Source organism: Pelodiscus sinensis, chromosome 9, assembly GCF_049634645.1.
Source record: "Pelodiscus sinensis isolate JC-2024 chromosome 9, ASM4963464v1, whole genome shotgun sequence".
In the NCBI taxonomy this organism is placed as follows: domain Eukaryota; kingdom Metazoa; phylum Chordata; order Testudines; family Trionychidae; genus Pelodiscus; species Pelodiscus sinensis.
The window spans coordinates 12522359-12546812 of NC_134719.1; the positions used below are offsets into that span (position 1 = coordinate 12522359).

The 24454-nt window shown below is 42.9% G+C and overlaps 1 long non-coding RNA gene across 2 annotated transcripts; it reads left to right on the plus strand.

Moving 5' to 3' along the window:
- The first annotated feature begins 9359 nt into the window (after positions 1-9359).
- LOC142830650 (uncharacterized) lies at positions 9360-23793 on the plus strand. Of its 2 annotated transcripts, none has more exons than XR_012906086.1 (3): positions 9360-9539; positions 16430-16619; positions 23594-23793. It is a non-coding gene; the product is annotated as an uncharacterized LOC142830650 (long non-coding RNA). The 2 variants fall into 2 exon arrangements; XR_012906087.1 differs by lacking the exon at positions 9360-9539 and adding an exon at positions 11659-11789.
- Positions 23794-24454: the final 661 nt, after the last annotated feature.

A 24454-nucleotide genomic window follows, 5' to 3' on the forward strand; every position in this document is an offset into this window, starting at 1 on the left:
TGCCTAGTGCGGAGATCGTGGACGAGGTCCACGATGTCCGCACTAGCCCAGGAAGGTGCCCGCCTCTTGCGGTCCAGGGCAAGCTCCCGGGAGCCGCCAGCCTGGTCCCGGCAAGAGGGGGTGGGCTGGGAGGCATCGGGTGGGTGGCTCTGTGCCGTGCCAGGTGCAGGGTCTGCTAGCTGGGTGCTGGCAGGCTTGCACCTGGCACGGGCACCGTAGCCAGCCCGTGCCCCTTTAAGGGGTCCGGGGCCGGGAGGGGGGCATAGAGTTTCCCTGGTGTTGGCCAGAGTGGCCACCAGGGAAACCTGGGGAGGGCTAGCCTCCCACTAGTTCGAACTAAAGGGCTACACAGCCCTTAGTTCGAACTAGCTAGTTCGAACTAGGCGTTAGTCCTCGTAAAATGAGGTTTTCCTAGTTCGAACTAAGCGCTCCGCTAGTTCGATTCAAATTCGAACTAGCGGAGCGCTAGTGTAGCGCATAGGAAAGTTAGTTCGAACTAACGTCCGTTAGTTCGAACTAACTTTCTAGTGTAGACATACCCTGGGAGAGGTCAGACACTTAGTCAACCTGGAACAGACTCTGCTAAGGAGAATAAATCAGCCCTGATCCATCTGGAGAAGTGAATGCCTATGTAGTTGAGGAATAATTAGCTAGTTAAGGAACACCTGGAACTTATAAAGGGTTATGTGGGCTCAGGCAGGTGAGAACATAGGGAGGAGGAAGCACTTGTGGGGAAAGAACTTTTCAGAGGAGCTGGTTAGGAAGCTACCCAAGGGGTGATCTCCGAAGAGCGTGGAGGATCCTTAGGATAGGAACAGTGCCTAGAATGCATAAAGGGAGAGATCCCAAAGGGTAGCTTTCTCAGGGAGAACAGGAGAGAGAGCTTACCAAGCAAGGAAAACAAAGAAGAATGGTCCCAGATGGTAAAGCCTCAGAAAAGGAGGCGTTATGAATGTCAAGTCAGAGCAAAACTTCACCAGGTAGCCGTAGGTACCCCAGATCAAAGGATATATATATTGCCCTGAGGAAGGGTGGTCATGGATTGATCTCTGTGGGGAGCTTTCTCAGCTCATGAGAAGAGGCCCTACTTCCAGAAGAGGATTCTGGGTGAGAAGAGCCTCACTCCTAAGGGACCTGGACAAAGCCCCTTTCCCATCCAGGCCTGTCTATGTACTGCTTTGCCTTTGGCGTAAATAAACCAGATCTCTGAAGGGGCACTGTTCAATATGCCCAGGCCTCACTGGAGTTATTGAAAGCCCAGTAGAGGAGGCAGAGACTTAACTACTCCACTGTTCTAGGCTGCCAGAGGACACCCAGGGGAGAAGGTATGTAAATCAGAGACCCTTTGGCATAAGAGCCTATATTCTTTACAAACACCTCTTACCTCAGACCTGACAAATTTATTACACCAAACACATGTTACAGAGTATTTATCCATAAAGAGTAACATGCAAAGTATTTAGCAAAAGCTTGCGGCTTGTCAAGATTCACATTCTTGGTGAAATGTATGTATGGACGGTATTTAAGGAATAAAGTATTTATATTGAAAATATGCTTTTTGGATTTGGAGTAAAAATTACTTGCTGGGCATAATATATCTCAGCGCTGGCCCTTTAAGTTAGGAGGGAATTGTCACTCAAATCTATTTAGCCAGTGATGCAATGCAAGGCTAAGGCTGCCAGTTTGGTCGGACTGAATGCATTGGACACCATTCACAACAATGACTGCTGGTCCATCCAGTCAGACTCAGTTGGCAACCCAATGCAAGGCTCAATTGTTTAGTTTTGTTCAATAGCAAAATATCTAGTGGAGCACCGCCATGAGAGGCAGCTGTAAATAATCCAAACTACTTGAAGTTAAAAAAACCCATTATAACAAGATGGGGGTTCACCCTGTCTGAGATTAGAAACAAAAGACTGTTTCAAATAACACAGAGGGGGAGAAGAAGAATGCGAGAGCATAGGGGGAGGGTCTTCTGAGTCCTTTCATTAGGCAAACATCTTGAGAAACTACATGTTTTCATGAAAAATTGGATCTTGTGAAGCCAGCCAGTTTTGCAACAGACAGAACTCTGTGAGTGTGTGTGTGGTAGGGGGAGGAGATTTTATTATATAGGAAAGGTAACGATTAATAAGTGTAGACCTTAAGTTTGTGTTTTATGATTTGTGTGGTATTGGAGCCATTTGTTTCCCTCGCTCTCTCCTTTCCAGTTAAATCTTTCGTCTTTCTTAAAGAAACCTTGTTTTGTTAAGTGCTCACAAGTGCCGTGTGTTATACAGGAGCCGTGGTTTCAGAGAAGTCTAATTATCAGGAGCACTGTAGTCCTTACATGGGGCCAAGGGGGAGAGGGTGTAGGATTTCTGGGAGCAGCCTGTGTCAGGGGATGGATATCACTGGGAAATGCTCCTGGAGTCTCAGATACTGGGCTGTGTTAACCTGCAAGGCAAAGTTAACCTCCTCTGGGCTGGCAGACCCTGGAGGAGGTTTGCTTGAAAGGCTGCTGATGATAAGGAGCCAACACCCAGGCAGTCATAGGCCAGACTCCCTCATGATGGAGGCAGGGGGTAACTAAGTGACTCTCAATCCTGGGTACGCTAAGAACCATTACAGGGCCTTCTGGGCCTGGAGTGTTTCAGAATCTTATGTGATTTCAGATGGGAGGGGCACATGGCATCCTCCGAGCAACTGACTGGAGTTGATCTGGAAAAAAGGCATCTTGCACCATCATGGACAAGAGGTGACACTTCCACAGTGAGCTAAACCCCACCAGTCCAGGTTAGCAGAGGTCCCTCAATGTAGCATCTTGTAGGGCAGGCTGAGCTGTACTCGTGTGAATAAGAATGAAACTACTTCGTGTGAACATTGTGGGAAGAGAAGAACACCTTGCAGTGCTCAAAATTATACCCGCAATTAACCGGGTTACCTAGAGGATTATAGGATGGAGCCAAGCTTCATTCGAGAAGTCATTCTTCTGCTCTACTCTGTGTTGATTAGGCCTCAGTTTGAGTATTGTGTCTAGTTCTGGGCACCCCATTTCAGGAAAGATGTGGAGTAATTGGAGAAGGTCCAGAGAAGAGCAACAAGAATGTTTAAAGGTCTAGAGAACATGAGCTATGAGGGAAGACTGAAAGAACTGGGATTGTTTAGTTTAGAAAAGAGAAGACCGAGAGGGGACATGATAGCTGTTTTCAAGTATCTAAAAGGGTGTTACAAGGAGGAGGAAGAAAAATTCTTCTCCTTGGCCTGTGATAATAAGACAAGAAGCAATGGGCTTAAACTGCAGCAAGGGAAGTTTAGGTTGGACATCAGAAAAAACTTGCTGCATGTCAGGGTGGTTAAACACTGGAATAAATTGCCTAGGGAGGATGTGATATCTCTTATCACAGGATATTTAAGAGCAGGTTAGACAGACAGCTGTCAGGGATGATCTAGACAGTGGTTGGTCCTGCCATGAGGGCAGGGGACTGGACTCGACCCCTCGAGGTCCCTTCACTTCTCCCTCCTTATTTCCTATTTTAGACACTGGGCCTAGGTCTATACTAGATCAGGCAGGTCAGCTTAAGGAATTCGGAATTACCTTAAGCCGAGCCACCACAGCATCTACACTGTGGGAGGGTGCACATGCTCCCGCTGGCTTCCTTACTCCTCACAGAATGACGAGCAGAGGATGCTGGCAGGGACTGTCCTCAGTATTCAATTTGGGGGTTCCTTGCCCCGCTAATTCCAACAGTACAAGAGCAATTTCTGGAGGGTTGATGTTTTCTGTAGTGCAGACGTAGCCTTGGAATCTCCCCGTTCCACCCGCCCCCCCACTCTGCTGTGATGAAGTTAAGTAAAGCAGCAAGTTCCCAGCCTACAGTTCCGAGAGTATAGTTATTTTTGTTCTTGCACGGAGCTGACACTTTACTAAAATTGTGGTTTATTTTTATTTTTTTTAATTGGAGTTAAACTCTGGGGCTACGTCTACACTGGCCCCTTCTTCGGAAGGGGCATGCTAATTTTGAAAGTGGGAATAGGGAAATCCGCGGGGTATTTAAATATCCCTCGTGGGATTTTAATAAACATGTCCGCCGCTTTTTTTCCGGCTTGGGGAAAAGCCGGAAAAAAGCGTCTAGACTGGCCCGATCCTCCGGAATAAAGCCCTATTCCGAAGGATCTCTTATTCCTACTTTCAGGAAAACTTTTCTGTTAAAAGCATTTCCGGAAAATCATGCCAATCTAGACGCAGCCTGGGGGTGACCAAAAATAAATGTGTTTTTAAAAATCAGAAAATAATTGTGTTTCACAATGAGCAAGCACCATAAGCCCCACTGGAAGCTAAAGATGGGAGATGAAATACAACACGATGAGGCCAATGAGTAGGGTGACAAGGCAGTAAATGGCTCGTGCAGCTTTGACCATGTTTCCCCTGGGCTTGCAAGGACATGCAAAATCAATAGCTCTCAAGCTGGTGTCCTAAACTTATTGTGGAGAAAGTGATCTATGCCTCTGACTGCAGGAGCCTCATACATGGGTTAAATTCTTCATTCACATACAGGAACTGATGATGTGCCTAGACTTCCAACATTTCATTTGGCTACCAGATGGTTAGAGATGGGTAGTGATGATACTCAGCCTTGAATTGCCACTCAATTGCCAGATTATAGGCAAGCTAGATCATGTGCAAATGGTAAGTAAAAACTAAAAACATACAGGACACAGGCATATTTACTCAAGAAAGTATCATCTAATGGAGAAAGAGAGGCAGTTAATTCAAGACATTAGCCTCTGACTAGGGCTACCTGGGTTCAGTTCTCCCCTCCACCAGAGACTTATTCTATGACTGTTAGCAAACTGCTTTACCTGCTCCGTGCCTCAGTTTCCCCCATATTGAATGGAGATAACATAATTTCCATAACTCAAAGGGGTGTCCTAAGAATAAATATAGGATTGCGGGGTGCTCTGATACCCAAGTACCAAGGGCCACTGAAGTTCCTAAGATAGAGTGGTGAGAGCACAAGGCTAGCTTTCAAGAGTTCTTATTTCTAGTCCCACTTCTGACCTGCTGCATGGTCTCAAGTCATTTAATCTGTGCTTCATTTGATTGTGAAACTAGCACTTCCATAATTTACAGAGATGTTATGAGGATTCATTAATACTGGTAAAGTGCTTTAACATCCTGAGATAGAAGATCCGACAGACGTGCCCATAGTATTAAAATGATTGATCACATGTTGATGGGTGGAATAACATGGAAGCATGACCCAACCAGTTATCAACAGCAGAATAGATGCTCTTTTCCTCTTGGATTGAGTTTTTTAAAGTGTATGTGCATATCAAATTTATGTTTTCTTGATATGACGCTGTTGAAACTATATCAAGTCTATGTGGCCAACAATACAGCAATCTGATTATACTGCCATAAGAAAGACATTCATTATTTCAACAGAATCAATCAAAAAATATGAAATATGGTGTTTTCCTGGAAAATTCAATAAGTCGCAGGGTCGAATGGATTGCCATATCTCAAGTTTTAGGGAAAAAAAAACCATGTTTTCTTTTTTACATTTTCTGTAAAACCAAATCAAATACCCCCCCTCCCCACCCCAAAAGAAAACAGTATTACCTTGCCTCTATGTATTTCTGCAAAGGAAATAGAAAGATCACTTGAAAAAAATCCTACTAAGCTTTACATAGCTGTTTGCAGAATGGACTGAAGGGACCAATTCTGCTCACACATGTTTTACCTAGTGTGACTTCATTTATGTTAGTGGAGTCACTCTTGATTTACACAAGTGTTGGAAGGAAGAGAATCAGGTCCATGCTTTAAAAGAAATGGTTAATCAATCTCTGCTCAGACTTTGAATCCAAAAGGTTTTAGAAATAGGTTTGCTGCAAAATAATTCTGTAGAGTAGTGTACAGTATGTTCTTTGATTTTAGTATGAATACAGAAAAGAGTTATCCCTGGAATAAGAGAAATGCAGAGAATAGTTTCAAATGCAAACTAGGAAGCTATCGGGTTTCTTTTGGATGTTGAATGACTAAGTCTAAATCTATGCTATTTTGCAACTCGGTTGGCTTGTCACATTTTTCCTAGTGGATTATGCAGTCTGTGGGTATGTCTACACTACAAAGTTAGTTCGAACTAACGGACGTTAGTTCGAACTAACATTCATAGGCGCTACACTAGCGCTCCGCTAGTTCGAATTTGAATCGAACTAGCGGAGCGCTTAGTTCGAACTAGGTAAACCTCATTTTACGAGGATTAAGCCTACTTCGAACTAGCTAGTTCGAATTAAGGGGTGTGTAGCCCCTTAATTCGAACTAGTGGGAGGCTAGCCCTTCCCAGGTTTCCCTGGTGGCCACTCTGGCCAACACCAGGGAAACTCTATGCCCCCCTCCCGGCCCCGGACCCCTTAAAGGGGCACGGGTTGGCTACGGTGCCCGTGCCAGGTGCAAGCCTGCCAGCACCCAGCCGGCAGACCCTGCACCTGGCACGGCACAGAGCCACCCACCCAATGTCCCCCAGCCCACCCCCTCTTCCCGGGACCAGGCTGGCGGCTCCCGGGAGCTTGCCCTGGACCGCAAGAGGCGGGCACCTTCCTGGGCTAGTGCGGACATCGTGGACCTTGTCCACGATCTCCGCACTAGGCACAGGAAAGTGGCCGTCTAGGGCAGGAGAGCTGCCAGCCTGGCCACCCAGGAGCAGGTTTGCATGAAAATCAAGGGGGTCCACTGAGACCCCCGACCCTGAGCCCTGAGCTTACAATGGCCGTCCTGGGTCAGACCAAAGGTCCATCTAGCCCAGTAGCCTGTCTGCCGACAGCGGCCAACCCTAGGGACCCTGGAGGAGATGGACTGAAGACAGTGACCAAGCCATTTGTCTCGTGCCATCCCTCTCCAGCCTTCTACAAACTTTGGGCAGGGACACCACTCCTACCCCCTGGCTAAGACTACAGTACTCCATGGACCCAACCTCCATGACTTGATCTCACTTCCCTTTCAACTCTGTTCTAGTTGTAGCCTTCACAGCCTCCTGCAGCAAGGAGTTCCGCAGGTTAACTATTTGCTTTGGGAAGAAGAACAACTTTCTCTTACTAGTTTCAAGCCTGCTACCCATTCCTTTCCTTTGGTGTCCTCTAGTCCTTCTTTATGGGAACTCAGGAAGAACTTTTCTGAATGCACCCTCTCCACCCAACCCCTGCTTTTAGAGACCTCTATCCTGTCCCCCCTCCGTCTCCTCTTTTCTAAGCTGAAAAGTCCCAGTCTCTGTAGCCTCTCTTCATATGAGACCTGTTCCCAACCCCTGATCATGTTAGTTGCCCTCTCCTCTCCCAGCCTTTCTCTTCCCCTCTCCCACCTCCTTTTCCCAGTCTCCCCCAGTTTTGTTCAATAAAGACAGAGTCAATGTTGGAAGAAACGTTATCTTTATTTTGTACATCAATAAGAAGGGGGGCTAGGGAAGGGTAAGTGGAAGGAGGTGAGGGAGGAATGGGGTACGAGCCCCCGATGGGGAGGACTGGGCTAGCTCTGCGGGCTTCTGGGGGTGGAAGCTCTCCTGCAGCCCCCCAATTGCCCCCTCTCCCCAGATGGCAGTCTGCGGCAAGTGCAGCCGGGCTGATGGCCGAGTGGTGTGATGTGCCCAGTGTGGGTACTCCGGGCACTCCAAGCCAGAACTTCTTTGCAAGCGGGGCACCCCTGAGAACTGTCTGTCCGGGGTGGGGGTCGGGACCCTTTAAGCGCAGCCCTCGGCTAGCCTGAGACAGCATCTCCATGCTCTAAGTCCTCCTCTTATGCCCTGCCGGCACTGCTTCCGGCCATCCTTAAGCCCTGTTCAGAGTCCACTCAATGTGGACTTGCTAGTTCGAATTAGCAAAACGCTAATTCAAACTAGTTTTTAGTTCTAGACGCGTTAGTTCGAATTAGCTTAGTTCGAATTAACTAATTCGAACTAAGTTAGTTCGAACTAGCGCTGTAGTGTAGACGTACCCTGTGAGGGGTATGCAGATAACTGGAAACTGGCTTTTATTATTTTATTCTTCCAGGGACTAACACCAGCTAAGATCAGTGATCATCATATGTAAGGATTCCACATGGGAGATTGTACCAACCTGGAAATCTTTAAGCCTGAGTTTTTAAAGCACTTAAAAAAAATTGGTAGTGCATTTTGTAATGGAACTAAATGAAGCTTAGTGCAGTGGGGAATTCAATCTGCAATGTTTAAAATAATTAACTCTAGCAAATAATCAACTCTCAAACATAATGTAGATGAATAATAGATTAAAAACAGGCTCATACTGCTCTAGGAAAAATGGTGGATTAATAGTGGTCGTTGTTCACAGTAGGGTTAAATATATTGACTTATGCCACTTTAAATGGTTGCATAGGAGCTTACGCTGAAGAATGGCTTTAGTTGTCATAACACAGACAAGATGAATTTCACATGAAGCCTAGGAACCAAGTGAGTTTCCATTAAGGGATGATCTTATATATCCGGAGCACTAGCTATTGAATGAATTGGATAAGATCTGTAAATTTGGGGGATTTTTCTGTTCCAAAATGTCCTGAAAACAAAAAAGTTTCAAATTTTCCTACAAATGAAATTTTGGGGAAGGGAGGAATCATTTTGGGCGAATCAAAACATTTGGTTGTGATAAAATAGAAGCATTTTGTTCTGATTTGAATTTTTTATTTTATATTGTTTTTTTAAATGAAGTGAACAGTCATTTTGCAATGGAAAATTAAAACATTGTGTTCCACAAAAGGTCATAATGGAATGTTGTGACTCTAACAAATTAATTTTAAAATTTTTTCCCTCTGATGTATAATTATGTTGAAATTGACGTATTTTTCATTTAACAAATTGTCATGTTCTGTTACGATGAAAAATGTATAGCCAGCTCTGTGATGGGCCCAAACTTCTGTGGAACTTAATGGGAGCTCCTGTTTGTAAAAGGATTAAGAATCAGGTTATAAATACTTTAACTTCATCAGAGGGGTCATTTTTTTCTAGGCTAGTACAGGAGACACTACAGCAAAGTCAAATAGTATAGAGTATTACATTTTGAGATCTATATTCAAGATTGACTAGTTCTGGGGATAGGATACCAAGCATCATGAACCAAAGGTCTCATCTGATGTTATAGGACCTCCTTTTGCTAGGATCCTCTTTTGCTAGGACCATGTTTATGTCCCAGCTAAGGGATGGTCCGTCTAAAGTCAAGGAAAACTTTCAAGGTTCAGCCTCTAAACCCATCTTTTGGCATGCTGGTTGATTTGTGTTGGCGTCTGTAGATACTCACAACCCTTGGCAAACAGGCCCCAAGAGGGAATGAAGTTTAGCTCAAGGAGTATGGGGATAGGATTTAGCTACTCTGGGCATGTCTATACTAGCGAGAAGATCGACCCTCTGGAGGTTAATCTTCTAAGCATTTGATTTATCATGTCTAATGTAGACCCATAAATTGAATGCTGAGGACATCCCCCACCAGTGTCCAGTACTCCTCATACTGCAAGGAAAAAGGGAAGCTGTGTTCACACTGCCATGGCTTGGCTGAAGGTAAGCTGAATCCAGCTACACATTTTGCATAACTGGAACTGTGTATCTTAAACCGACCTGCCTGGTCTAGTGTAGACCAGGCCTCCAGATTCTCATCCTGGCTTAACCACTGGTTTGTGTTGGTTGCCTCTTGGACAAGTCACTTAGGCCATAACATTTAAAAGTGGCCTCTGGATTTTAGGTATCTCAGTTATTGGTTGCCCACTTTTAGAGCCTGTTGGCCTGATTTTCTAAGGTGTTCAGCACCAAGAGATTCCCCTCATTTCAACAGCTGTTGTGGGTGGCACCTACATGTTTTCAGTGATCATGTTTCAAATGGTTGGACTGAATCTTTCCATGGATCTGCTTCAACTACTTGTACAATAGGACCAGTCAAGTCTACCTCCCTGCTGTGTAGAGGTTTGGTGAGAATTCATCAAAGTTTGAAAATACCTAAGTATTATTGTTAACTTGAAGGCAGCTAGTAACTTAGGCTTAGAGTCATTAGTGTTACCTATCTCAGGAGCAAATGTTACATGTACAGTATACTTTCCTCCAAAGGAAAGAAATCCAGACATCAGAACAGTGACAATTTTCAAACTTTAGAACTGTACGGAGTTGAACTTTCCTGTCATTTGCATCAGTGTGGTTTTAATTTTTTTTAATCAAATCTCCAAATGGGGAGGTTTTGAGGCACTGCTGCTATGTAGTTGGCAGCCACACAATTGGACTTATTTGTTTATATTTTCGTGCCAGATGGAATATCCATGGAACCAATATTTCATCTGCAGTGGGACCTGGGAAAAGCAACAACATGCAACAGCGCTCAGCAAATATGACCATGTGCTAAAACTGTAGACGGTACACACACAGCATTATATACAGCAAAACTGAGCAACATAACAGAGGGAGTCAGGCCAAAAAATACTGTCAAATAATTCAATACTTTTTACCTTTCCTAAAGTAATATTATATGTGAATTCAATGTGGGGACTGGAGAGGCATGTAGATTCTCATTAAAAAGTGATGGCTCGATATGGCCCAATATTCGCAAAAGTCTCTTCTGCTGCTATTCAAATTGAAACTCTTCCATAATGCCTCTGCCAATGAAAGATGGTTTGGCAGAATATATTTCCTCCCTTCCCTATCTCTTGGGTATTTTGCACAAATATACAAAGTGATGGGTATAGTTTGCAATCGTGCCCAGAAATGGGATAATGTGAAGTAACTCTGGTTTAGTAGGATGGTATTTTGGGTCATTTCCAACCTATAGGCTGGGTATGTTATGAAAGCTATATAGTTTACTGGGTAGTGCAGAAGGCTAAGAGGACCTATTTGCTCTGAACCCTGCCTGTGGCAGTAAACTAATCTCCATTTCCCCAAAAAGGAAGTTTCTGATAGCCACCTACAGGTGCTTAGAGGGATAATTACTTATTACCACACTTTGAAACTGAAAATTTGCTCTAAGCACCAAAGAGATTTGGTTAGACAAAAAAATCTTCTGCAGAAAATGTTGACTTTTTGCAGAAAAAGCCAAAAGGTTTGTTTTCAGCAACCAGGATCTGAAAACAATCAGCTGAAAATTGCCAGGATATGAAAAAAAAATCTGGCTTTGTGACCAACAAAAAGTATTATTTTTTGTTTGAGGCAAGCACACACTTTTCAGGAAAGCACTTAAAAAATTCAGTGCATAAAAGTTCAACCCTAATACTAAATAGCAATATTATGGACTTACCAGAAATCCAGTTTTACCTGCTACAAGCAGCAAGATTTGATCCTTTACTTTAAAAAAAAAAAAAAAAAGCAACATTCTTATGAAACAGTTTGTTGCAATCAGTTCACCATTTAGGATTCTCGGAAATCATCCAGGAACTGTTTGTACTTTAAGCTATTACATTTATCCGTTGGTTACTTGCTGGCATTAAATTTGTAAACGAAATATAAACTGGATGACAGCTTGTGCTGTGTACTGCGGGACACACACCCAGCCCGTCCCAATGGTCTCTCCAATTCCAAGCACAAAGCAGGCCATTTTAACTATTTATTTACTCAGATTCTCTTCCAGCTTGCACTGTGCATCCAGAAAGAAACCGAACTGATATATAGCTTCTGACCTCTCAACTCTGAATGGCCACCAGCCAAACGTCCACTTGGGTGTCTTCCGCGCACTGAGATACAAATCTCTCATCTGGCAAAACTCCAGCCTCTTTCTATTCCATACCATAGCAGGAAACATTACACTTCTCTGAACAAATGACCAAAAAGTCACAGGTGAGTTAAACAGAAGCATAAATTACCTGTACTGGCAGCAAGGAAGCCATTCTCCAGGATGAAAGGGTAAATAAACAAATAATTTATTTTTTCTTTGAAATGTGCTGTTCGGTAAATGATGTACGAAGCCTCACCTTTTGCTCTCACTGAGCTGACTCCAGGAATGTCATGAGCAAGAGTCGTTTCAAGGCACCTCTCCAGCTGGCCCTCTGTAGGGCAGTGCTGGCATGGCTAATCCTTAGGGCAACATTCACATGGAGGTCACCTTGTGCCATGGACTGCAACAGAAGCAGGATCAAACCCTTCTTGCAGAGATGGGATCACATCCAAAGGAGCTATTTTAATTCACACCAGCTGAGGGTCTGGCCCGTGGAGGTATGAAAATACATCATTGCAAGTCATGCAGAGCTCAGAGGCCAGTGAGATAATGGTGCATATGGAAGTTGGTCAGTGAGTGAGTGTTTAGGATGGATAAGGAAGAGCAAATTTCTGAGCACATAATAAAAATGGAAAGGAATGTGCTTGGGGACTGTATTTTTTTCTTTTGGAGGACGTCATCCCAAACCCATTTAAATAACTGGGAATCTTTCCATTGACTTCATTGGGCTTTGAATTAAACCCCTCTAGCATAGGTCATCACTGGCATGAACCAAAATGTTCATCATTGAAAACTGAAAGTGAATAATCGGTTGTGCAGGCTTCTTCTTCTGCAGAAAAATATCTACAAGCTTGGCAAATAACAACCTTAGCGCCCCAATTCAAAATTGTGTCAGATTTAACTATATCTGTGTCCTTTAGCAGTTTACATCAGCATTAGAGTTGCAAACCACAGATCAGAGAAAGGAATCTTGCTAATAGTATATGAAGAAAGCAAAAGTAAATTGTGTGTCTTGCCCTGGAACCAAATGACTAAAGCATATTGGCTTCTACCTACTCATTGTCCATTTTCTTTGTCACTGACAGGTCAAATCTTCCTAATATTCAATTAGAAACTCATCCTAATGTTTTCATGGTGACAGACAGAACTGTTTTCCCTTATGGGGATATTTCTATGTATTTCTGTGGGTTCATCAATGTGGTTACGTCCTCTCTCACAAGGAAAAGTGAAGATGGTGAGAGAAAGTTGTTAAGTAAAGCATATTGAAGCTACGTCTAGACTTCGGGCTTCTTTTGGAAGAAGCTTTCTTTCGGAAGAGATCTTCCAAAAAAAAAAAAAATCTTCCAAAAGAGCGCGTCCACACACAAAAGCGCATTGAAAAAGCGATCTGCTTTTTCGAAAGATAGCATCCATACTGAATGGACGCTATCTTGCATGTAAGCTGTGATTACTATGGACAGAGTGGTCACCAGGGCACCTGTGCTTTTTCTTCTTTCCTCTTCTTCTGAAAGAACTTCTTCCCCCTTCACACATGCGTTATTCTGAAAGAGCTATTTTGGGAAAAGGCTTCTTCCTCGTAGAAAGAGGATTACCTATGTCTGAAAAAAAACCCTCTGTTCTTTTGAAAGAATGCAATTGCAGTGTGGACGTAATTCAAGTTTTTTTGGAAAAATGGCTGTTTTTCAAAAAAAAACCTCTGATTGGGGTGTCTATCATCTCTCTGGGTATGTCTACACTACAGAGTCATGGATCAGAACCCTGGAAGCCTTTAGGGAGTGAAAATGTTTTCTGTAAGATGGAACGAGATCTTCTAATACATTCTGGAATTTCAGTTCTAGGCCTGGATTCAAACTGCCATTGTAGGTTGGGATAGAAGGCTGTGTGTCAATGTTCAGCTCCTGATTCTGCCACTGATTGACTGAGTGGTTGTGGTCAGATCACTTAGCCTTCCATAGCCTTTGTAAAATAGGTAAAATATATCCTTACTTGGGATGACATGTTTAATATAAGTATGCTGTATAAGTGGCTTTATTATAAGTGGTACAGAGACCTCAAAATCTGAAAATGTTCTGATGCTGAATTAATATTGGGGAAGCTCATAAGAGAAAATGGTATGAATAACATTGTTTACTATGGTTTCAGGGTACTTTTGCAACCAATGATATGATATGATATACTCAACTTTTTTCAGTATTCATGTTGTTGTGTATTTGTTAAACATGCCCTCCTCAAAAGACTAGACTCTAGAAATCAAATTCCTGACATTCCTTGTATTGTCCAGCTGAGACCTGTGGTACAAAGAGTATTTTTGAGTGGCTATCGAATGACTTTATTTTTAAAAATGGGCTATGCTTGTTATTGAATCTGTTCTCTCTCGCTGTTGTTTGTTTGTGCTTTCCGCTTTTGCCATGGTCTTTATTTATGAGGATGAAACTGATGCCTCGGTGAGGAGACTGAACCCTGTGAGCGCAATCATGGGTCTCAGTGGGCTGCTCTTTCCTGAGTAAATACTTTAAAATAAACAAATGTGCTACCACAATTTCATAACTTACCCATTCGAGGATTAAAAGAAGTTGAGCAGAAGAAAACAACACAACAATTCAGTTTATTTTAGCAGAGGCTAGTTGCCTCTACCAAGCTCTACTGAAAGAACCCCCCCCCATCTCGTTTTCTAATTTAAATCACTACAATTTATTTTTAGATTTGTGGTTAGTGTGGTGTGCCCTTGGTTAAAGCAAGGACATGGAGATCAAGACTGCTGGGTTCTTCTTGTGGCTCTATCAGTGACTTGCTATATGACCTTCAGTCACACCATTTCTTTTGCAGGGGGGCTAAATCCAATTCTTATGCCTTGTCTTCACTTAGGAAAAGATCAATGCTGCCACAATTGATCTTCTGGAGTTTGATTTAGTGGGTCTAGTAAAGACCCACTAAATCCAACTTAGAGGATGCTCCCATCAGTGACTCCCGAGAGGAGTAAGGGCCTGTCAGCCTCCCGCTGTAGGGATGGTGAGGAAACTCAAAGTAAGGTACATCAACTCCAGCTAAGTAATTAACATAGCTGGATTTGCATATCTGAATTTGATCTTCCCCTTTAGTGTAGACCTGGCCAGAATTTCAAGAACTCTCTCAATGACTTCAGCAGCTCAACTCATGTAAACAGGCCCTGTATGACATTTTCGTTAATGCCTATTTCAAAGACTTTTTTAAATTGTGTGAACCAGAACCCTAGATCCAAATACCCTCTAATCAAATCCAGGACTGAGAAAAAAAGGAAAGATTTGGCCCTGTTGCATGTAGGACTGTTTCTTTTCCCATTAATATTACTGGTGAAATTCTAATTGACTTCCACAGGATAAGATCTGGGTCTGAAGAGTGCATACCAGAATGACACAAAGAAATGCAGTTGCACTATTGAAAGTATTGATTTGGATTGCAAAGGAATATTTCCTTCAAAGTCTATGTGTTTTCATGCTTGCACAAAAACAGGGCTCCTGTTTGCTTGGCCTAACCTCAGAAAATATCCCTGGAACCTGAGGCCATGCTAAAACATTTTTCCCCGGAATTGAAATTAGAGGTTGGGTTTTTTTATTTAACTAGTTGATGGCTATGGGCAGAGAGGTGTTTTTGAAGCAAATCCAATCGAAAGTAAAAGGGCCTTAGACATAGCCTGTACCAAAATCCCAGATCCTAATTCTGATCAATTACAGTGTATCCTGAACAGAAGCCCAAATTGTATGTCTTATAAGAACATAAGAACATAAGAACGGCCGTATTGGGTCAGACCAAAGGTCCTTCTAGCCCTGTATCCTGTCTGCCGACAGTGGCCCGCACTAGGTGCCCCAGAGAGGGTGGACCGAAGACAATGATCAAGCAATTTGTCTCCTGCCATCTCTCTCCAGCCTCTGACAAACAGAGGCCAAGGACACCATTTTATCCCCTGGCTAATAGCCTTTTATGGACCTAACCTCCATGAAATTATCTATCTGTCTTATTTCTTTAAAATGAGGACAACTTCTTCATCCTCCTGTTCTCAAAGCATATCTGTTTCCAAGGGACAGAAACTAGCACTTTGATTTGCAAAAACAAATGGTAACAGTGATGATCTAAAAAGTTGAGTTAATAATAATAATAAAATAAAATAATTAATAATATATAACTTAAGGTTAATTTCTCTTTTACAGAAAGTGGCTAAAATCAGCCCTCCCAGAAATGTGTTTTCCATTAAGAAACATTTGACTTTAAAAAAGCAAAGTCAAAGTTCTCAGATTTATTTAATATGTACACCATTTCTCATTAGGCTGCATTTAATTTTGGAGTAAAATTCTGATGATTACAGTAAATTTGTTCACTTATGAAATAAAGAAGAAATGCGATACTGAGAAGAGATTAGGGGTAAGAAAAACAATCATTCTATCAAAACAGTTACAGACAAAGGCAGTATTACTGCAAAACCCCTCAACCCTGCTGCAGAAAGGGCCTCCTACCAGCTTCCTTAGTGCAATCTGAGTTAAAGATCACAGATACTACATGGTTCAAGGTGAGAAGACAGAACTGAAGACCTGCCTATGCAAGAGGCAATTTTATTTAGAATGTGAAAAGTAAAATCTAACTTCCTGCCCTTTTAAATGGCTGAAGTGGGAAAACAAACAAAATAAAAATAGAAGTTTACTGTATGTATCTTTCTGTTCATCAGCATCTACTCAGCAAAGAGTATTCCATTGTTCTGGTTAATTTTCTGCTTTTTCTTTTATCCATTTAGAATTTCACCTCTAAGTACACTGCACATCTGACTGATGTTTTGGGGCTGGATTCTCTGACTTCTGTCCATCCACTGTCTAGCCGTGCAGATGGGGAAAGCGGTGGGAAAGAAGGAAACAGCTCCTCTTATCTACACACTACAGAGAAGATTGAAGCTACCACAGTCGATCTTCCAGTGTTTGGATTAGCAGGTGTAGTAAAGACACGCTAATTCAAATTGAGAGGGGCACTCCAGTCTATGCTGGTCGTCCTGCTTCCACGAGGAGTAAGGGAAGTCGAAGGGAAAGTGTTCTCCCTTTGACTTTCTGCAATGTGGATGGTGCCAAAAGTCACATTAAGGTATTTTGACTTTAGCTATGAAATTAACGTAGCTGAAGTTGTGTATCTTAATTCGACCTTATCTTGGAGTGTAGACATATCCAACATGTGCAATGGCCAAGCAGGAATTATAACCCAAGTGCTCAGAAGAGCACAAAAGTTGCTACCAGGATGTTCTCCTTGACAAAACATGGTGTCCTAAAGAGAGTTAATGAAGGCTGGCAAGTTGGCAAAGCCAAAGTATAAGAAGGAGGGTAGAAGAGGTAGCACTATGCCTATGTGCTGGTCCTAGTTTTGTGAATGGGACACCTGTTCCCAGGAAACTGACTAAAAAACACTTGTAATGAAATTCTTGGTGCTGTTGGTACATAATGTATCCTAGGACCTGCTGAGACACTATTTTTATTAATGAATGGGATTAAATTGGTGACATTGCATATTTTTTGTATCATCCCCTCATTAATTTACCTCTCTTTGTTTTTAAATTACCGAGGTCCACAGTTAACCCTTTCCCTACTGCAAGGCTGGGCTGACACATCTTTTGCAGTGCTGAGGTCATGCAGGGATTTGCACAGACTATAGATTTCTGCCTTCCACAGGTGCGAGGTGATACGTTGGCCCACTGATGATTTGAAGAATGGGGGAATCCACATGGTCCTAGCATGTCTTTGATTTGTGAACTGAAGAATGTGCACTGGTCTTGTTTTCCAAGCAGGGCTTATGTCGCAGGCAGGAGGGGGCGTTTGATCTCACTGGGGTGGGAAACGTTGCTGCCTTTAACTATGTTTAGAGAGCAGTTGTTTCTCCTGTGCTCTCATAAGCTCCAGGGTGGCTTTGAAGCCCAAAAGGGTGAGTCAGAGGGTGTCCCTCTGCTATTTGAGAAGGGTACCCCACTGACTGGGCTATAGCCTCGCCAAAGATCTCACAATGTGCTTCCCTTGGGTTATCTAAATAGCGTATAAATCATTGTCAGATCCACCATTTCCTCGGAAGAGGACCCATCCAAGTGATTAATAGCATGCAAACAGTGGTACTCTGTGGAACTGCAGTAAATTTTATTATAACTTCCTTCCACTTGATAAGCACTTCCATGGAGACAGACTGACATCATGTCAAAGGTGTCAGCACACAGAGGCCAGGGGTTAGAGGTGGGGTGGGGAGAGTGAATGCTCCAGCCCTTGAGTAACCAGCTGCAACCCATCAGCATGAGGGTTTTGTTTTGTTTGATTGGACTGAGCGTCATATAATCCAGAGATTGACACGGGATTCTATCTGGGACACCTGCTGTTCTAAAAGTCCTAGGAAGCAGCAAACCATGTGAATGTGAAATACTTCAGCAAAGCTGCTCAGAGTCACAAAGTTCTGTGCCATTCTGAGGAGATGAATGTGTTGGGACAAGGCTACCGGACAAAGGAACCATCATTTATAAGTAAAATGGATCAATAAACAATGTTAGAGTGTGGGGGTTTTAACCCCCCCCCAAAGATTATTAACAATAATTGTGATTAATAACTCACATGATTACTTTGACATTGTTTTATTTTAAAGTTTTTAAATGCATACAATTAAAAAATAGCCATGGTAACTTTTAAAATGACAGGTCAGGCAATCAAATAGTAATTTGTTCTATGTGAGAGGCAGTCTCTAAGGATAGCCAAGGAGCAGAATCACAGGCTGCTCCTTGCAATAAATCAGATACACGCCCAGGCAAAGCAGCCACTTGAACCCGACTCTCCCACTGGGTAGGTCTCTACTGAATCTGTACCCAAGCTGCCTTTGACCTACTCAGTGACCCAGTCCTAGGAAAAAAGAAATGCAAGAACACACTTTTGGAACCATCCCTCACAAATAATAGGACCGTAATAGAGATGTAACCGTGTTAGTCTGGTCTTGCTGAAACAAAAGACAGGACTATGCAGCACTTTAAAGACTAACAGGATGGTTTATTAGGTGATGAGCTTTTGGGGGCCAGGAAGTGGGTCTGGCCCACAAAAGCTCATCACCTAATAAACCATCCTGTTAGTCTTTAAAATAATAGGATTGGCTGTACCAGAAGTAGTGGAATGCCCCAAAAATCATAAAAAAAGATGGACCAGATATCTGGTATGAGTTGAGCCCTGGCTCTAACCAGCTTGAAGAACAGCAGTGAAGCTGCAGCAGAGTGGAATAGCAGCTTCAGTCCAGGGTAGGGTCCTTCAACATGTGCAGCCATCCGTGTCACGGCAGCTTTGCTACTGTTGGTGATTGTGTGTGTGGTCACTCTTCTGACTGCAATGCAGACAGACTCATGTCCTGCTTTTACTGCGGTTGTGCTCCACTGAGTCCAGTGGAAATACTCAGCTATGCAGTGGCAGATTTAGGGCAGGGCGAGCGGGGTGGCTGCCCTGGGCCTCGCACTTCCCGAGGCCCTGCGCATGCACCGTGGCGCCACGGCACATGCGCCGTGTCAAAAGGGGGGCCCCGTGAAATTTCACTGCCCGGGGCCCCGCGGCGCTGCCCTGGGCCCTGCGGCACTCTCATCCGCCCCTGCAGCTACATCTACACAGCTGTTCTTGTGCAAAAACTTGCTTGGTGTCTACACTGCATGCACATTCTTGCGCAAGTAAATTTACAGTCTAGCGTCGGAAAATAGGGCTTCTTCCAGAAGAGTTATTCCTCTCCCCATGAGGAATAAGCCCTCCTGAGCAAGAGCTCTTGCACTCGAGGGCAGTGTAGACAAGCAACATGAATTTCTTGTGCAAGAAACCCTTATAGCTAAAATGACCATCAGAGCTTTCTTGAGCAAGAGAGCATCCACACTGCCATAGACGCTCTTGCGCAAAAGCACATGACTGTGTAGCCACACTCTTGAGGAAGACTTTTTGTGCAAGAACTCTTCCGCTAAACAGTTATTGAGCAAGAAGCTGCCAGTGTAGACGTAGCACTCCAGATTTCCACCACATTGCTGAGAAAAGAATCTGCCACTTTAAGAGCTTATGAAAGCATAAACTCTAAGATCTTAATACCTTTATTAGTCTTTAAAGTGTACACTTTGAATACTGTTTTGTAATTGAAATCAGTGCATTTGAATATGTAGAAAACATCCACGATATTTAAACAGTATTCTATTATTGTTTATCAGCATGATTAATCATGATTACTTTTTTAAATTACTTGACAGAAACTCTGACAGAAATATGTTTTCTATATTAAAGAAAACAGCAGTCCAGAAACAAAGCTTAGGACCATGTAAATTTGCAATAACCACAATACTATATATGAAGTAAGTATATTGCATAGTGCTACATTGTCCTGCATTTTGCTTCAGCTACCCCAGACTAACATGGCTACATTTCTATCACTATATTGCATAGAGATGGAAAGGACCTTGAGAGGTTATTTAATCCAATCCAGTCCCCTGCTCTCTCAGCAAGACCAAGTACCATCCCTGACAGATTTGCCCCAGATGGTCCCCTGAGGAATTGAGCTCTCAGCCCTAGGGTTAGCTGGCCAATGCTCAAACCACTGAGCTATCTCTCCCCCACATCTTACTATGTGCAAAGGCTTTAAATTAAAGCTTGCTGGAGCATTGCACAGAGCCAGTTAATATACATGGGTTTCTTTAGTTTGTTTTACATTCCAATGAGACCTTATTGTATGGAACTGGATTGTCTGTATCGTATATCACTGCTCCCTCCTGGAGGAAGTGAGAACTTCACTGTGTGTCCTAAGCCCTATATTGCTAACAGTTTAAAGTATTACTAGTTTTGTGGGGATGGGCTGGGAGAACAAAGAACTGCTTTTGATCCCTGCCATTACCAGAGTCAGGCCTGCTGATTAGGAGGGGGGGGGGGGGGGGAGAAGGGGCAGTGTGATGGGGCATCTGCCCTGCACTAGCAGTTTAAGGGAGAAAACCCAGCCCTGGGAGAAGGCTGGAGTGGTGGAGCTGCAGAGCCAGCAGCTGTGGCAGGAACGAGCCAATTAGGGCCCAGTTGAGAGCAATATACATAAAGGCTTCTGGAGGGTTGGAGACTACTCACTCTTGCTCTAGCTGGGGAGCAGGAGGCACCTAGCTGCCAGAAAAGCTAGAGGCTTCTTGACTTGGAGCATGGCTGGGGAGAGGCAGGCAGAGCTGGGAAAGCTCTGGCCAGACAAGCTCTCAGACTGCAGGGCCTGAAGCAAGGCCTGAGGCTACTAGGGCTGCAAAGGGGCAGCCAGGGTAGGCAAAGGCAGGAGGTCCACACCCCCTTGCTGATGATGAGTGGCCATTTCAGGCTGCAATTTGCCCCTGAGATGAGGGGCTAGATGAAGACTGGCAGTGGGTCACTGAGGCAATGTGGGCATAGGGGGTTAGGAGTTCCCAGAGGATGAGAACTGCAGAGTGTGGGGGCACTGTGGCAGGGCAGTACACAGGTGGGAGGATACCACGATCGGGGGTGGGGAGGAAGGACATGAGTCCTAATACACAGAGGTGGAGGAAAACAAGGTAACAGCAGGCATGACACCAGCCGGAAGGGGGCGATCCAGGGCTGAAAAGCTAAGTCCCAGAGTGTCCAGCAAGAGGTGCCCATGGCAGCGAGTCATGCTGTGTTACTGGCAGTTAACAGGTAGTTGCCCCAGGGCCTGGTGATTCAAAGGGGCCTGTGACTCCCATCTGCCGCCACTTCTGTGGTGCATGGCTGGGTGCTCTGGGCAGCTCTGAGGGCTTGATGGGTCACAGAGTGTCAGCTCCCCTGGCCAGATATTCCAAGTGGACTTGGTGTCAACTCTGAAGTTCTAAATAGCAATAGATTAAATCTGATGGTTAATATTGTAACCAATCATGAGAGGAAGGCATTTCAGAGCATTTCAAACCACTGGAACTGACATTTTCCTGTCAGAGCTGCAGAGACATGTTGCTAAGAACAGAAAGCCTGAAATCCATTCCCATTTCAAGTAATATTTAACTGAAGAGATAGGGATGAATAATAGGGGAATGGAATGGGGAGAAAATAAAACACAGCTCTTAGCCCTACATTATTTACTATTTTCATTCATGATTTGGAAGAAAATAATATCATAAAAGTTTGCTGATGACACAAAAATTCTGGGCATGTAAATAATGAACAGGACAGGTGAATGACTCAGACCTTGGTAAACTGGGTGCAAATAAGCCACACGCACTTTAATACAGCTAAATGTGAATGTCAACATCTAGGAAATAAAGTATGCTGGCCACACATACCAGACGGGAAACTCCATCCTGGGAAGCAGGGACTCTGAACAAGATTTGGGGATTATGGTGGATAATCAGCTGAACTTTAGCTCTCCTGCCAGTGCAATGTGATGGCCTAAAGAGACAATGAAATCCTAGGGTGTATAAAGAGAGGAATTTTGAGCAGAATGAGAGAGGTTATTCTAGTTCTGTATTCAACAGTGGAGTAACTGCTGCTGGAATAATGTGTCTAGTTCTGGAACCCACAATTCAAGAAGGATGCTGATGAATTGGAGAGGGTTCAGAGAAGAGCCACGAGAATGATTAAAAGATTGGAAAACGTTCCTTATAGTGACAGACTCAAGGGGCTCTATTTATTTTGCTTAGAAAAGAGAAAGTTAAAATATTTAGTATCTAAATGAAGAATGAATATTTTATAATGGGGTTTTCAATCTACCTGATAAAGTATAACGAAATCCAATGGCTGGAAGTTGAAGCTAGATAAATTCAGACAGGAAATAAGATGTAAATTTTTAACAGGGAAGGTAATTAAACTGTGAAACAATTTACCAAGGGTTGTGGAGGATTCTCCATCAGTGGCAATTTTTAAATCCATATTGACTGCTTTTCTAACACACATACGGTAGGAATTATTTTGGGGGAAGTTCTGTGGCCTTGTTAGACAGGAGATCAGACTAGGTGAGCATAATGGCCCCTTCTGGCTTAACAGTCTACAAAGCTATGTGGGAGGTGTGGCTTTTCAAAACGCTTAAGAAAATATATACACTAAACTTTTAGGATTAATATGAACTTAGTTACATTTTGCTCATTATTATGGGCTTTATTTAAATACTTTATATTGTGCAGCATTTATATCAAAACTAGGAGAGAAAACATTCCTTTCAATCCTTTTTATCACCATTTATTAATTTCAAATCACTTCTTGATTTACACTTTCTTGTGCATAGAAAAGGATATTTCAGGCCTTCATCTGATATGGATCAATTCTTGTCACCAACACACTGTAAACAATGCTAAACCATTTTGTAATTTCAAGAATGGCAAGTTTACTCGAGACTTCAACTTTGAACAATATTGCTCAGAATTGCTTTCTGAAACTCTGCCAGTAGAGAGTCATTAGTGAATTTCTCAGAAATCTCATAGACACACTCCATTAAACTAATTAATCATCCCCAAGAATAAAAACTCATAAATCAAACTGTCCTTATGTATCACTTGTTAAGTCATTCCATGGGATATTATGAAAAATGATGTCTGTTTATTTATAGGAGAATACAATGCCTATGTGGGCTTAGTATTAGAATGCCAAATATCCTGAAAATTCATGGATGTGTCTTCAGGGAGATGATATGGGTAACATTTCCAAAAGTGCCTAAGTTACTTAAGGAAAAGCTAATAAGACTTAGTCTCTAAAGTCACCTAGATTCTTTACAAAATTACACTACCTAAGGCTACAAGATAAGGAGTCATCTCATACTGTTCTCTCTGCTTCCAATAACTCAGTCCTTCACTGAATAATAAGGGTGTTCTTAAGAAGAATATACTGCTCATTATATAATTCCATATGCAATTTTTAGAGATATCACACATTTTTTTTAAGTTGTAACTTATCTTTTTCTAGGGAAAAATTCTCTCCTCTTGTTTGCATTGCAGATATCAGCACTGCCCTATGGATCTCTCTGTCCAACTAAACTCATCCCTGAGATTGCCTCTGTTGAACAGTCTATCAGTGCATGGATCAGAGAGCAGTCCTTTGCATTTAGAAATACAAGCTGCCATTTAATACAGACTTCCAGAGTGAAATCCTGGCTCAATGGAAATCAGTGGGAGCTTTGCTGTGGTAGGCCCAGGATTTCACCCACCCCATTGTCCTATTCACTGATGCTTACATTAGCAATACAGTATGGAACATCCCCTCCTCTGGTCACTAACTTTTTTCAGGTAAAAGAAGGATAGAATAGCTGCCTTTCCCCCCCCATTCAAGGATACAGTTGCCCCCTCTTGTTTTCAGACTAGGTTCTGTCTGGGTGCTTTGATTCTGTGAGGCAGAAAGGGGTAAGGATAATTGGAGAAATATTCCTAATAAAAAAGTAAGGGAAAAGACTTTGGATCCTCTACTTTTCAACCAACACATCATCAGGCAAAGTGTTCAGGCATGTATATGCCTTAAGGGGGAGAAAGCCTTCCAAGCTTAAATCTGTAGGAAACTACCCCTTCCCCCCAAAAAAAAATACGGGGAAAATGAAAATATTTTAATAATTTTGAGCATATCTGCTGACATTCATGTATCCTTTGTTACAAAGTATGCTGTCCTACCCTGCTGTTTAGATGCTCATTTGGTTTGACTTCATTTGGGGTTTAATCTTAGTTTGAATCACATCTTGTCAGTGTTATCTTACTATTGGGATACACCAAAAATACCAAAGTTAAGGGACTTGATAATGCTAGAGAGACACTAACTCTAAAATAAACAGAGATTTAATCCAGGGGCCCTCCCTCAGCTTGTATAAATTA